Below are 15,805 nucleotides of genomic sequence, written 5' to 3' on the forward strand. Positions count from 1 at the left end.
GTTAACCACACACGCTCCACTAACAGCTTAAACAAAGTGCAAAGTGTAATTTCATGGATTAGCACCTTATTCACATTTTCCTAAGTAACTAAGATTGAGAATTTATAAAAAGTTTAGTTACTTAGTATTTATCATTAATACTTTTAATGAAGGGAGAATTATAGTCATTGTCCTACCTGTTCGGCTAACGACCCTCCACCAGTCAAGGAAGCGGTGGGTGAGAGTGGACACCCATTAAACTGCCATTTTATAGGCAGTAACCTTATACCCCCCTTATAGACCGGCTCGTGAATGAGGCCTACTAATGGTAAGACGACTTGCTCTTATACATATAATATATTAAACTTTCAATATTATAATAGTATAAGGGTGTATTTTAGACATTTAAAATACTTGGTGGTTTAATCTATTAATTAAAATATACTCTTAATTTAATTAAATTTAAACCATGTCATTATGGAATTATTAATTCTCTTTTAATTAAACACTTTAATTATCTATTAATAAAGTCCATAAGAGTTAATTGAATTATTCAATAAAAACATCATAATTCCAATTATTAAATTCAAAATTAAAACCATTTAATTAATTGTTTAAGTTATGAACCCAAGAGTTTTAGAATTCAATTCTTTTTTTTTTATCATAAAAAAACTTTTTCCAAATTCCAAAACTTGAGGGCAAGTTTTGTAACTCTTGAAAACTTTTGGATTCCATAACTTATGGAGTTAATTACTTGTTTTATGATGAAACTTTTCATGTTCCATAACTTAAGAACAAGTTATGGAATTCTTGAAAACATTAAGACCAAGTTTTGTAACTCCATAAAAAACTTTGAATCAATTTTTTTTTAAAAACCTTTTCATATCCATAACTAATGGAGGTTTCAAAAAACTCTTTAGATCAAACTTTTAAAACTAATAAAATAATCATATCATTTTATCTTTTGCTAAATTTGACCTAATTCAACTCATATAGCAAATGATTCAAATTTTACAAATAATTAGTTTTTCACAAAAACAAGTAATTATCTTAAAATTTGACAAACGTCATGTTTTTTTTTCTAACTTTGAAAATAAAACATTTGCATCAATATAACAGAAAACAACCTGGCTCTGATACCACTGTTGAGTTTTGAGCATTCTAACACTCCTATGGTGTACATGCAACCCTATAAACCTTGGATCTATGTTTTCTCTATTATACATGCAAATATTAACTATTCCAAGGTTTCATCCTAACTAGCATATTATGAAGCACCTATACTACAAAGTTCTAGTTAGATGACATACATTTTGATGTAGCTTGATGTCTTCAAGCTTTAAGAGCTTAGCCCCAATAGTGTGGAAGCCTCAAATGGAATCACAAATCACCAAAACACCTTGGAAGAACTTGAGAGAATATGTATGCACACTAAAATCGGCCCACACTTTTTTTCACACACTTGTGCCAATTTTGTGAGCCAAGGTCCCCTTTATATATTATGGAGGATTAGGGTTACATCCATGTAAACCCTAATATCCATGACCTTTCATTTACATAGGATCTATGGGTTAAAAGCTCCATGGACCATCCATGAAAGCTTAGCCCAACCTAAATGAACTTGGCCCATTCCATATATATAAGAGTCCATATTTAATTAGTTCTTTTTGATCACTTAATTAATTCTAAATTAATTCTTGATCAATACTAATTAAATAATATGATTCCATATTAATATATTAGAACTTATAATATATTAATATAAATCATAAGTATACTATTCTCAAAAGACTATCCATATAAATTGTGCCGGTGAAGTGCAACCCAAATGGACCATGCCGGGTCGGGTAAAGTACATACCAAATATAGTTATGGACTTAGACATTAATCCAACAATTTTCACCCACTTTGACAGTTTCATTCCCTTTCAGTCTTTTCTTAGATGTGCATAATTCCTTAAGGAATTTAGCATACCTAGGGACTTGTTTGATGGCATCAATAAGAGGAATATTTACCTCAACTTTTCTGAACATCTCCATGATTTCATTGTCTTCCCTTTCACGCTTTGACTTGCTTAATCTTGAGGGAAATGGAGGAGGAGTGACTTTTGCTTCAATAGGAACTTGCTTTGAAGGTGTTTTTGACTTCTCTTCTTCTTTCTCTAGCTCCATATCTTCTTCTTCTTCAATCATCTTAGGACCTTCATATTCTTTTCCATTTCTCAAAGTGATGGCACATGCACTATGCTTTGGATTCTTTTCGGTTTGTGCCGGTAGTTTGCCTTGTGACTCCAATTTACTCATAGAAGTGGCGAGTTGAGTCATTTGTTGTTCCAAAGTCTTGATACTCGCCTTGGTCTCATTTTGGAATGTTTGAGTACTTGTGGCTAAACTCTTGACAATGTCTTCCAAAGACATTCCCGATCCGCTTGAACTGCTTCCTTGTTGTATGTTATGAGGTTGGAATTAAGATTGATGAGGAGATTGATTTGACTGGAAATGTGGTTGATAATTTTGTTGATGAAGCATTTGATTTTGAAATGGAGGTCTTGGTTGATAAGGTGATGGCCTTGGCTGAAAATTGGCATTAGGTTGATGCCAATTTGGATTGTTTCTTGGCTGAAAGTTTCCTTGTTGTTGACTTGAAAATCCCATAGCTTGAACCGGCTCTACATCTTCTTGTAACATTGGGCACATATCAGTGGGGTGTCCAACTTGTGTACAAATACCACAAGGTCTAACAGCTGGTGATGACACACCCTTGTCCTTTGCAAGCATCATCACTACTTTAGTCAACTCAGAAAGTTGACTCTCAATTTTTGGGGTAGAGATTTCTTTCACTCCTCTTGGTGCATCGCTATACCATTCTTCTTCTTGAATTGTATGCCTGGATTCTTCTACCATGTTCTTGATAAGAGCTCTGATTTCTGTTGGAGTCTTATCAGCTATTGATCCACCACTTGATGCATTGAGTAATCTCCTATCCCAAGATGACATTCCCTCACAAAAATATTGCAATAATTAATACTCTGAAATCCCATGTTTTGGACATCTTGAACACAACTTCTTGAACCGTTCCCAGTAAGTATGCAAAGCTTCTCTCTTTTGTTGCTTGATACCAATAATTTCTCTACGTAAAGCTGAAGCTCTCATTTCTGGAAAATACTTATCCAAGAACATCCTTGCAAGTTCATTCCATGTTGTGACTGACCCCGGTGGTAAGTCATATTGTTGGGTTTTCAGCATTCTAACACTCCTATGGTGTACATGCAACCCTATAAACCTTGGATCTATGTTTTCTCTATTATACATGCAAATATTAACTATTCCAAGGTTTCATCCTAACTAGCATATTATGAAGCACCTATACTACAAAGTTCTAGTTAGATGACATACCTTTTGATGTAGCTTGATGTCTTCAAGCTTTAAGAGCTTAGCCCCAATAGTGTGGAAGCCTCAAATGGAATCACAAATCACCAAAACAACAGTTGTCCCATGCTCCAAGCATGTACACTATGTTTTTCTTAAACAATAACTTTGCCATACACCAAATATGCACTCTATGTTTGTCTATGATCCTTACTTTGTGAAATAAACCAATTGAACATAATTTCAATGATTCTAATTTCACACTCCCAAATCCTTATCGAAAAATGTGAGAATTTCAAATTCCTATCATTTATCGAAATCTGTTTAGATTTTAAACTTATATGCACTGACCCTCCTGTAATGAATATGTACAAAGTCACAAAGACTTGTCAATAGTCATTATAAGGTATTCCAATGGAGATCAACTCCATGGAAACTAAGTCTCATATTCAAATTACATTGCTTTGGACATGCTTCTTGCATTAAGTTTTCTAATCTTACACAGATAACTTCCACCTATGGAGACAACTCCATATTCTCATTTTGACTATCACTTCTGAATAAGAGATGCCTCTTTTCAGAATATGTCAATATGGACCTTCCAAAATTAGCACTATACTTCCAACTGTCCCTGAGCAACCAATCTTTGGTAAACCTCAGATTGTCCTCGACAATTTCTTAATCATTTTAGTCATATCCAATTCTAGACCTTTTCCCTTCTTAATGCCTCTGGGCATTTGGAAAAATTTAGAAATGACAAATATTATAGCACATGCAATCGATCCTGTACCCAAAGCAAATGGTACACGATTCATGATATCTCACATAAAGACATGATTCTAGACCAGTCTTTTGCTACAATATTTTTATTTGCCATGTTTTCAAAATTTGACTATGAAGAGGGATGCCGTAATCATAATCGAATTTTGAGAACGCAATATATAGAATTTCCTTAAGTTGAACCAATCCAACATGAAATTCATATATATATATATATATATATATATATATATATATATATATATATGTATATATGTATATATATATATATATATATATATATATATATATATATATATATATATATATATATATATATTCTTGACTAAAGATGATTAAGGTCTCAATCTACGCCTTTAGAACTGAAATGAAGTATATCCTCTCCCTTAATTATAGCAAAACAACTTTTTCAATCCCTGCAGCCTCACGAATTGAAACTTTTGTTTTCTATAATTAACATTGCTAACTTGCAACACTAACAATAATTATCATGCTCCCACTAACATGATGATTATTAGCATAACACTTATGCTCCCACTAGCTTTGACATGTACTCAGAAATCAGCTGGACTTCTAGAAATCAATACTTTATTGACTTTCTTACCAAAGTTCAGATTTCTAATACGAGATGCTTTGATAAAACTTTATCAAAATCATACACCTTTCCTTAGATAGCATGCATGTGTGTCTAAACAATTTCAGAACTATGAAAAGGGATGCCGTAATCATAGTCTCAATTGTTTAGACCTTTTGCCATCTGCTTCAAATCTACTTGGTGGAAGTGTTTCATCACCATCATTTTCATGTATCGGAGAGAAACCTTATGACCCTTAGATTTTATGGTGTATGTGTTCTTATCCATGTGAATCGTCAAAACCATAGTCACAAGACAAGGATAATGACAAATCCAAACTCATATGGACTGAACTTATGCAATCTTAACTTCTTGCCACCTGGCAGTACAGGGCCTGCCATTGCTTCCAAGTTGTTGTGCAACCAATTGAGAACTTTCAGAACTCCTATGCAAAGCCAACTTTAACTGGAATGGGCACAGAATATGTCAACACGATAGGTTATAAACCTCAAGTCGTGTGCTAGTGAAGAACCTCAGGTTTTATTCTTGATTAGTTCTTGAAATTCTTTTTAGGATCTTTAAGACTCCCACTATCCTCTTGACATATAAGACTATCTTGCCAAATATTCAAGAGACAGTGCAGATTCTTTATCAAGACAAACACTTCACCCAATTGGCCTTAGTTGGTCTTTGTTTTATCCAAAACATCACAACTTACCAATTTCAAATGTACAAGAGTAGGACACTTTTACTCTTACATTTGACAAGTGTTTTAAACCTTTCTTTAAGATATGTCACTCAAGTTACAATCTTGGAGTATGACTCTAAGAATTGTTTTGGATCGAAGTATGACTCATCTTCCTGATCTAACCATTTCAACAATTCATGACTCCTCTTCTTAGTCATAAGAATGCACTAAGATGACCTTTAGAGGACTAATTGTGATATGATTTCTAAATCATTAAGATGATCACAAACATGATACTAAAGTACTCTCCCATCTTTTCAGATTTGAGAAACTTTTATCTTTCTGCCTAATTTGATTCTTCCCATTCGTTCTGCCATACATTGAGACTTTTCCAATGTTTCAGAATTATACTTAAACTTGTAAGTATAACCATATTTACTAAACTTTACTAAATCAAATAGTCTTAACGAGCTTTGTGGTGGACATGACCAGTGCACAAGAATGTATACTCGATCCCTTTAGTCCTTCACTTGACTCACACATCCATGTGAACAAGTAATTAGTCTTGATTTTCCAATGCTTGAAAGTTCTCATTCATCATAGTATTCAACTTGCATGATTCCAAGTTTCGGTCCAATTGAAACTTGGGTGATGAGGAACTTTCCTGATTTGGTAAATTTAGACACTACCACAAATGAAAGAATCAAATCCATTTTCCAATATTGCTGTCAGTGGAATCATATAAGCAACAATTTTCCACAAATGCCATTGTAAGGATACTTCAAATAAATAAAATTAAACAATTTTCTTTTATTTTAAAACTTTGCGGAAAAACTTATCCTTACAATCCACATGGAAAATTGTTGTTATCTATTCCTTAGCAATATATCATAACATTCTTAAGCAACTGCTCAAAATTCTGATGCGATCGAAATCCACCTTCGCGATCAGAATCAACATATACTTCCTTTAAGATTTCTCTCTATTATTTGATTCTTAAAACATCAACATGTGACCCAGTCACATCATGTAATGAGGATCTCAGAATAGAACTTAACAGAGTTAGATAATGGGCTCTACCCGATGTAGAGTCAAACTTATTGACTTTAACATCCTTAGGTAAATTTGGCAGCTTTGCAATCAACGCCCCTTCCTTTGGCAAAATAAACATATGGACCCTTTGGTAATGGGACTATCTTAGACTTAGCCTTTCTCTTTACCATTTGGTCAACCGGGTTGACTATGGCCAATCCCTTTCCATTGGGAAGAGAATGCTTTTTCTGGATTTCCAGTGTCACCATTGTCACTGTCCATAAAGTTTTTGGGAAGTTGATCTTCTAATCAAATTTGCTTTACTATCGTTCCAAATCATTGCTGAGTCAGCAGCACCAAGCAAATAGATATGATCATTAAGGTTCATGTCATAGTCTGTTTCATAGTAGTCCCAAAGGAACTCACTATGTGACTTAGAAAGTGATTGAACATCCAACTTTCTCAAGACTTTGACACCCAACTCTCCCGGCTTGTCAATATGTGACTTCATCTTTAAGATGTGATCACAAATAGACCTTGCTTGCCATTAGGGCTTGAGTGACCTTGAACTTGTGGGTTAGGGAGAATAATTGGAGGAGGTGGAGGAAGAGAAGTATGACTTCCATGAGCCAAACTCGGGAAGTCATATTCATTAGGAAAGCTTGGTTTGGGAAGATCATTGTTGTCTAAACCAGACATCAACAATGGGAGAAATTCACGTAAAGTTGATTTAAGTCCTTACTATAGCACTCAATATGATATATTAAGGCTAGGACCCAACAAACTATTTTATAACTTGGAAGAGGGATGTCGTAATCCAAGCTATAAAATATTTGAAGGTAGGTGAATGACGATTCACCAATTTCCACCAAGATAAACGAAATGTATTATTAGGTTTTAATTGGTTTTGAAACTCCTAGATTCTTTTGAGATTCATTGAACTTTTCAATGACATGTTTCAATCTCGAGTGTGCCCTTCAGGTTTTGTGACTGGGATGCCGAGGATCACAAAACAAGGTGTGAAGTAACCATGCAAATATACTTGGTACCCTTAATATTTACCCCTCAATCGATGTGCCGGTTAACCACACACGCTCCAACGATACTATGATAAACATTAAGTTACCCTTTGCCTACCTTGTTAAGTCCAGGTTAGTGTGTCGGTTAACCACACACGCTCCACTAACAGCTTAAACAAAGTGCAAAGTGTATAACAGAAAACAACCCATGGCTCTGATACCACTGTTGGGTTTTCAGCATTCTAACACTCCTATGGTGTACATGCAACCCTATAAACCTTGGATCTATGTTTTCTCTATTATACATGTAAATATTAACTATTCCAAGGTTTCATCCTAACTAGCTTATTATGAAGCACCTATACTACAAAGTTGTAGTTAGATGGCATACATTTTGATGTAGCTTGATGTCTTCAAGCTTTAATAGCTTAGCCCCAATAGTGTGGAAGCCTCAAATGGAATCACAAATCACCAAAACACCTTGGAAGAACTTGAGAGAATATGTATGCACACTAAAATCGGCCCACTCTTATTTTCACACACTTGTGCCAATTTTGTGAGCCAAGGACCCCTTTATATATTATGGAGGATTAGGGTTACATCCATGTAAACCCTAATACCCATGACCTTTCATTTACATAGGATCCATGGGTTAAAAGCTCCATGGACCATCCATGAAAGCTTAGCCCAACCTAAATGAACTTGGCCCATTCCATATATATAAGAGTCCATATTTAATTAGTTCTTGTTTATCACTTAATTAATTCTAAATTAATTCTTGATCAATACTAATTAAATAATATGATTCCATATTAATATATTAGAACTTATAATATATTAATATAAATCATAAATATACTATTTTCAAAAGACTATCCATATAAATTGTGACGGTGAAGTGCAACCCAAATGGACCATGTCGGGTCGGGTCAAGTACATACCAAATACAGTTATGGACTTAGACATTAATCCAACACATATAACCACTCCTTGGCTGAATTTTGTAAAGCAAAGGGGAATGCCCTTAACTTGATTTGATCTTCTGTAACTTCATGTAGCTTCATACCCACACAGACAACATGAAATTCCTTAAGGAATTTATGTGGGTCCTCATTCTCAAGACCACGGAATGAAGGTAACAAATGGATGAGTCCAGACTTGAGTTCAAAGTTGATTACTGCAGGGTAATTAATGCATAAAGGTTGTTGGGTGACATCTTGAGTGGCCCACTGTCTAAAGGTTTGTTCAGGTGGTGGGTTTGGAGGATTTTGGTTTCCTCCATGATTGTCTGCCATGGTAGGAGTAGGTGAAGATGGTGGGGTGGTACTTTTGGATGTTGGTGAAGATGTGGTTGATGGATTTGATGAAGAAGCTCCGGATTGTTGTTTCTTTACAAGTTTAGCTTGCTTCCTTCTTTGTTTTGCAGATTTCTCTATCTCCAAATCAACTGGTAAAGGTGTACCTGTGCGAAAAGATCTTGGCATAAACAATTAGTACTACTGTATCCCCGGCAACGGCGCCAATTTGTTTGATTGTCAAACCAACAAATAATGGGATAAAATAATAACAATAAAATTCAAGTTACTGTTACTTCATACACTAGAGAGAGTATAGAGTAAGCAGGGTCGGTCCACAGGAATACGGGACTTCTTATTTAGCCATATTCTCACACATCATACAAACAAAAATTAAAATGGGGGATTGTGTTTGAACTCGAATTAAACTTCATAAATAAGCAAGATTGATAACAAAACGCAGTAAAAGAAGTACATTTCCGATTCTGATTCCTATACATGTACTATGTTGAAAGATGTAATATGATTATAACTCATGTTCAATCTAGGTTGGTAAGTTAGATATTAATAAACTCTAATATCCAAATTGGCAAATGTATTTTATTCAAAACAAGTTCTTCAAATAAAACTTCATTTAATTGATTCAATTCAAATAAGTTCTTGCATCAAATCATTAAATGACATTAAGTTCTTGCACTAATTACCAACAATGTTTAACATTCCTCTTAAGCTTGGGAATATAAAAATTTAATCTTTTATTGCACTAATTTTGATCTAATTACAACTAAGTAAGTGTGTGTTACTAACATCAAATCATAAAACATGTACGAATTTCATAATTTGATTAACTAGATTGATAAGAACCCTAATTCATTGATCAAGTGAAAAAGAGAACCAATCAAACACATTATTAAGATCAAATCAAAGATTACTAGATATTAAACATAAGTCAAGTGCAAATTACAACCTAACAACAAATACTTAGGAATCCAGAATCAGAAATGATAAAGAAATCAGCCACACATGTTTAAGTTAAACTACAATTTTAACAAGTTTAATCTTCAAATTGACTTACGAAATGCAAATTAAAGTGTTTCCAAGTGTTAATCCACTTCCAAAATCTCCCAAAATCGTCTTCTCCTCTTTCAAAATACGACTTAACTTCTTCTCCAACTGGCTGTCTCCTTTTTACAAATGATAAAACTATTTTAAAACTGGCGACACGTTTACACGGCTGTGTAAACTCCAAAACTAAAATGCTCAAAACTGCCAGGCCTTCGAAGTATATTGTTGTTGAATATACGTTTACACGGCCGGTGTAAACTCAAGGCTTTCATTTACACGTCCGTGTAAATGTCTGAAAGGCTAAAATCTTCATTTTCCTATTATCTCTCTCCTCAATGATCCGCAAGTCCCGAAATTTTGCCCTCAACTCTTTTTAACCTCCTAAAGCAAGATCCAACCTCCAAAAGTCCCTGAAATATTACAAAAGTGTGTGAATGGAATTGCATCATGAAAAATCCCGAAAATATGCAAAATGCATGAGTTTAAACCTAAATGCAATGTACTTTTATGGATTAAAACTACAAAATGAATGCATGAAATGCATGTAACAGACGCGACTAATGTGACGTGCATTATGATTGCTACCATGACTGATGAGCTTCAAAAGTCCTATGAGAACATCTGGCCCTTCGATATGCACCAAGATTTGATGGAAAGGTACCATCAAAGTGCTCGGAAGGAAAGGTATGAGATCATTTCCTCCATGATCACAACCAAAATGAAGGATGGAGAGTCCATCACGGCGCACTTGCAAAAGATGCAGAGGTTTGTGGACCGCTTGCTGAAGTTAAATGTGAACTTCGATGAAGAGTTAGCTATTGACATCATCCTACATTCTTTGCCTCCTTGTTATAATCAGTTCAGAATGACTTATCATATGAACAAGGAGGAAGTCACTCTGAGCAAGCTTCAAGGCCTACTAAGAACTGCAGAAAGAAATTTGAAAGGCAAGGCTGTTGTACCTACTCCTACTGCTGCTGCCCCTATTCTGGAAATTGGACATGGGGAAGGAAAGAAGAGGAAGGCTCCTTCTAAGAGCCACAAGGGAAAGTCCCATCATGGATACTCTTCTAGTGGAACCAAAGGTGGTCCTGCTAAACCCTCTTCCAATCCAAAGGAAGCAGAGTGCTTCCATTGTCATGAAAAAGGGCACTGGAAACGAAGCTGCCCCAAATACTTGCAGGACATTAAGGATGGGAAGATAAATCCCACCTTCGTAGGTATTTACACTATTCTATCTAATAGCTCATCACATGCTAATTCTTGGGTCCTTGATACAGGTTGTGGATTTCACCTTTGTTCTGATTTGCAGGGACTAAAAGGAAGTAGGGATGTGTGGCACGGGAAGATAAACTTAATCATGGGGAATAGGAAAGTGTCTCCTGTAACCAATATTGGAGTTTATTCTTTATTGCTTAGTAGTGGGTTACATATAGAGTTGAATAATTGTTGTTACTCGTCAGATATGGCGAGAAACATTATTTCTTTTCATGGTTTGTATAAAAAAGGTTTTAGATTTTCATTTGTTAATGAAATTGGTTCTATAAATGATTTCTATAACGGTGTATTTTATTTTAAAGCAAAACCTTGTAAAGGTATATATGAAACTGTGATGGTTGTAGATAACGTAGGAAATAATGTGTTGAATATTGATTCGTCCAATGGTTTAGACAAGGCGTCCTTGTGGCATTGTCGTCTTGGACATGTCAACAAGAAGCGCATAGGCCAACTCCAAAAGGCTGGTGTGTTGGAGTCATTCGACTTAAAGTCGAATGACACTTGCAAATCTTGTTTGCTTGGAAAGATGACGAAGTCACCCTTCACTGGTACTTGTGAAATGGGTGAGGGTTTGTTGGATCTCGTACACACCGATGTGTGTGGACCCTTTTGAACCACTACAAGGGATGCTAACCGCTTCTATGTGACTTTTACTGATGATTACATCAGATATGGCTATATCTATTTAATCAAGCATAAGTCAGAAACCTTTGAAAAGTTCAAAGAGTTTAAACAAGAAATGGAGAATCAGCTGGGCGGGAAGATAAAGATGCTCTGATCCGATCGAGTTGGTGAGTATCTTAGTATCGAGTTCCTATACTATCTTAAGGAATGTGGAATTATTTCACAATAGACGTTACCCAGGACACCACAGCTTAATGGTGTGGCTGAGAGGCACAATCGAACCTTGTTGGACATGGTTTGTTCCATGATGAGTCGAGCTTCGTTATCTATCTCATTCTGGGGGTATGCCTTAGAGACTGCCGCCCACATCCTTAATCTAGTCCCAAGTAAGAAGATTGCCAAAACACCTCACGAAATGTGGACATGAAAGGTTCCCTCGTTAGCACATATCAAGGTTTGGGGTTGCGAACCTTTCGTAAGACGAGAGACTGACGACAAGCTCGAACCTCGTAGTGAGCGATGTATTTTCATCGGCTACCCGTAGAAGTCCTTTGGGTATCTCTTTTACAGACTGAGTGACAATGTTGTCTTTGTTGCGAGGAGAGGGGTTTTCCGAGAAAGAGAACTCATATGCAAAGTGGACAATAGGAGGCAAAATGACCTTGAAGAGCTTCAAGAGTTAAGTGATGAAGGAACCTCAAACACTAGCACTCAACCTGAGGAGGAAACTCCTGTTGAACCTATTGACGAGTCATTACCTCTTCGACGTTCCTCTCGAGTTAGGATGGCACCTGAGTTTTATGGTTTCCATATTACTACTGAAGGTGATACGTTTATCAGTGATAGCACACTGGTAAATTTGGATGAGCCATCTAACTACAAGGAAGCCATGGCAGGCCCCGAGTCCGCTAAATGGAAAGAGGCGATGGACAACGAGATTCGGTCCATGTATGACAATCAAGTTTGGAACTTGGTTGACAATGTACCAGGTAGTAAGACAGTTGGGTGCAAATGGATCTTCAAGAAGAAGACCGACATGGATGGGAAAGTACACACATATAAGGCGCGATTGGTTGCAAAGGGCTTTACTCAAACTACTTGAGTTGACTATGATGAGACCTTCTCACCAGTAGCGAAAATTAAATCTATAAGGGTTATGCTTGCTATAGCTGCATTTCATGATTATGAAATATGGAAAATAGATATCGAAACCGCTTTCCTTAATGGGAAGTTGGCTGAAGATGTTTACATGAGTCAGCCAGAGGGTTTTGCCAGTGCTAAGTAGCCTAATAGAGTGTGTAAGCTTGAGAAATCCATTTATGGATTAAAACAAGCATCTCGTAGATGGAATCTTTGTTTCAATGAGAAAGTCAAAGAATTTAGATTTTCGAGAAGCGAGGATGAGTCATGTGTATATGTCAAAGCTAGTGGGAGTATAGTTAGCTTTCTGGTGTTGTATGTGGATGACATACTTCTCATAGGAAATGACATCCCAACCTTGCAAGAGGTTAAGTCCTGGCTTGGGAAGTGTTTCACTATGAAGGACCTTGGAGAAACTGCCTATATTCTAGGAACAAGGATATTTAGAAATAGGAGTAAAATACTAATAGGACTTAGTCAAAGTACCTACTTGGACAAGGTGTTGAAGCGTTTCAACATGGAGAATTCCAAGAAAGGTGACTTACCTATCCAGAGCAATACCAAACTGAGCAAGGCTCAGAGTCCGAGAACTGATGAGAAGATAGCGGATATGAGTCAAGTACCATATGCCTCTGATGTTGGCTCAATCATGTACGCTATGACGTGTACTCGCCCTGATGTGGATTTTGATTTGAGCATGCTTAGTCGATATTAAGGGAACCCTGGTAGAGCTCATTGGATTGCGGTAAAGAACATTCTTAAGTAATTGCGGAGGACTAAGGATTGGGTCCTTACCCTCGGTGGGAGTGATGACTTGAGAGTGATAGGGTATTGTGACGCCGGTTTTCAGACCGACATAGATAATTTACGCTCTCAGTCGGGCAGGGTGTTTACCCTAAATGGAGGAGCAGTAACATGGAAAAGTTCCAAGCAGGAGACTGTAGCTGATTCAACGTGTGAATCAGAGTACATAGCAGCGAGCGAAGAATCGAAAGAGGCGATATGGTTGAAAAACTTCATCGAAGACCTTGGAGTTGTACCATCCATACAGGAGCCTGTGGAGATTTTCTGTGATAATGAAGGGGCGGTCGCCTTAACCAAGGAACCGAGAGATCATGGAAGATCCAGGCATATTGACAGAAAGTACCACTTCATAAGACATCGAGTAGAAGAAGGACTCCTTATAGTTAGGAGGGTATCATCTGAGGATAACCCAGCAGATCCCCTTAAGAAGGGACTGAGTAGGGTTAAGCACTTGCAGCATGCTAAGAGTATCGGGCTGAAGGACGATATTAGTTTTAGTGATTAGATAAATATCTAGAATCTTGTAATAGCTAAAATGTAATTGACATTTGATGATTGAATAAAAGGAGTTTTATTTATAAGTAAAGTTACTATCTTGTGTCAATTGTTTACTATTGTTTCACTTTTGCATGTTTTGACTTCCGGAATAATAAGATTATTCAAACTATCCACAGTCGATCATACTTTGGAAATAGGTTATGAGGTTAAATTGTCATGAATTGTCTTCTAGATTGTCTAAGGTGTTAGACATAGCAAAAGTTTGCTACAACATTCATGAGTGCTCTTGAAATAAGATTTGAGTATTGGATTAAGCCCATGCTCACATGAATCACTTCATGGAATTTATCACGAGTGATTGTGAGACGATAATATCATATAGTCTTCAAACCAAGATATATGAGTTGTTGACTACGATTTGGTTGTACATTGATGGTATGAAATCGCATCAGTAACTTGATGTTATAAAACGTATCGTTGTGCATGATTTAACGAGTAGTTAGTACAAGCATATAAGTCGAAGTTTATCTGTTCCATTTATCCTAAGAGGATTAAAAGCGATATCTTGGGCCCCTCGATGATTTTGTTTTGGCTTATGTGTCGTGCCCGGTCAGGACTCAATTGATGTGTTCAGTTATGTTCTATGTCAAACAAATCAGAAATTGGGAAACAAACTGCAGGACAATTAGTATGACTATGTTCCATGTATTTGTCCACATGATATCTTGAAGAACAGAGGATTATATGATCCCTTATCTAAATGACACGTCACTGACTAGGTCAGAGTTTGACAGCCCCTTTTGAGAGCTACGATTGCTAATTGGATTTTGAAGTTGTATTGGCAGTTATAGTTATTAGACTTATCCAAGTAGGAGTCTGTTGGATTAGGTATCTAAGCCCATAACTATAACTAGTATGTACTTGACCCGATAGTAGCATTGTCCTTTTGGGTTGCCTTCACCAGAGCAATTTGATAGGATGGACTTTTGAGCAAGAGGTTCTTTGTGATTTATTAATATATTATAAGTATAACCGATTTTGAGCTATCCAGCCTCTTCTCATAAGCCTCCTCTTGCATTTGGTGTTTGTGACACATTAGAGGCATCACACTTGAGGTGCTAAAGTTTTCAAAGGCCAAGAAGTACAAGCTGCATCAAGAGGTATTCATCTAACTTGGATTTATGTTGTATATCCTCAATTATATGCTAGTTAGGATGTATGCTTTGGAAAATTGAAATTGCATGTATAATTAGAGAAAACTTAGATCCAAAGCATCTAGGGTTGCATGTGCACCATAGGAGTGTTATAGTGCTTAAAACCAATCACTTATAACTCAAACCGTCGACGACCTGGGCTTACCAATACTAGCGTTCCATTACTAGCCAATCTCGATGATCGCACAACTCTTGAAATCCAGATGAATACTCCCCGAAATCTCAGCAAGTCTGATAATCCCAATCGATTCCCATTACATAGCACCAAATCCTTGAGTCCTTTATGCTGGTGACAAAGACCTTAACCCTTGCTCTGAACTGACGAATCTTCACTCCAACTTCCTATCCTTAGAAGGATCTCTGAATTCTAACCATCTTCAACCCTTGAAATTATAAAATTCCCCTAGCACTTCCAATGAACAAAAAAAATCTTGCGACTGCCATCAC

This window comes from Lactuca virosa, chromosome 8 (genome assembly GCF_052849685.1).
Source record: "Lactuca virosa cultivar CGN04683 chromosome 8, Lactuca_virosa_CGN04683_v6, whole genome shotgun sequence".
Classification (NCBI taxonomy): Eukaryota; Viridiplantae; Streptophyta; class Magnoliopsida; order Asterales; family Asteraceae; genus Lactuca; species Lactuca virosa.